This window comes from Myotis davidii, unplaced genomic scaffold (assembly GCF_000327345.1).
Source record: "Myotis davidii unplaced genomic scaffold, ASM32734v1 scaffold803, whole genome shotgun sequence".
NCBI lineage: Eukaryota > Metazoa > Chordata > Mammalia > Chiroptera > Vespertilionidae > Myotis > Myotis davidii.
Window position 1 is genome coordinate 929,370 of NW_006295567.1, and position 1,223 is coordinate 930,592.

A 1,223-nucleotide genomic window follows, 5' to 3' on the forward strand; every position below is an offset into this window, starting at 1 on the left:
CTTTTCAGTCCGCAGGCCGACACTCTATCCACTGAGCCAAACCGGTTTCGGCGCCCTCTGATATCTTGCTTACCTTGGCTGCACAGCTCAGGGCCCCACCTGCCTGGCCTGATTTGAGGCAGACTGCCTGACTGCCCTGGAACACAGGCACTGTCACACCTCCCAGTGAGAAAACACACAGTGAAGGAGAGGGACTCGCAGAGCACCCAGGCGGGTGGAGGGAAGCCAGCCTTCTACTCCCGTCCTTCCAGGCTCAGCCCAGGGAAACCTTAGGGCTATTATTTAATGCTAGAGGCCTGGTGCACGGATTTGTGCACGGGTGGGGGGCCCTCAGCCTAGTCTGTTGTAATCTGGGACCCCTCAGGGGATGTCGGATCCCTGCAGGCTAGGGATTGGCCAAAACCTGGCAGTCTGATATCCCCCCGAGGGATATAGCAGTGCTGAAGCGGCAGGTGGCCAGGGAGGAGCCCCAGCCGGGGTGGGCACAGCTCCACTGCGGCTCATCCCGGCCCCCACTGTGCCTGCTGCAGCCCCCCACCGGTGCCCAGTAACGAGGCCATGAAGGCAGGAGAGGCTCCTGCCGCTGCAGCTGTGCTCACTGGCCGTGAGCCCCGCTTCTGGCTGAGCGGCACTCCCCCTGTGGGAGCACACTGACCACCAGGGGGCAGCTCCTGCATTCAGCATCTGCCCCCTGGTGGTCAGTGTGCATCATAGCGACTGGTTGTTGCAGTCGTTTGGTCGCTTAGGCTTTTATATATAAACTAGAGACCCGGTGCACAAAAGAATAATACTGCCACACAGATGCTCACACAGATTCCCAATATGAGCTCCTAGAAATGATATGGATACAGCCCGGCAACCATATAAACCACGGACTTCCAGATTCCCCTGCTACCACCACCTGATTCCAAACATTCTATACTCATCAGAGAAGCAGGCGAAATGATGGATCAACCTTGTTTCATCCCCTTAGATGATCATGTGACTACACCGGGGATCATTTTGCAGCTACTTCATCAAGAATGTGGACATGTTTGACCAAAAGCTGTCTTAAAAGCCAGCCTGGGGCAAGACCAGCAGAGATAAATTCAAGCTACAAACAGGTTGGCTTCTCATGGCCTTGGGTCTTAAACCTTAATTCAGATTTTCCAAGAGTATCATTACTTTCTGGATGAGGGGCATTTGGAACTTAACCCAACTACTAAAATTCTTGGGGAGGAAAT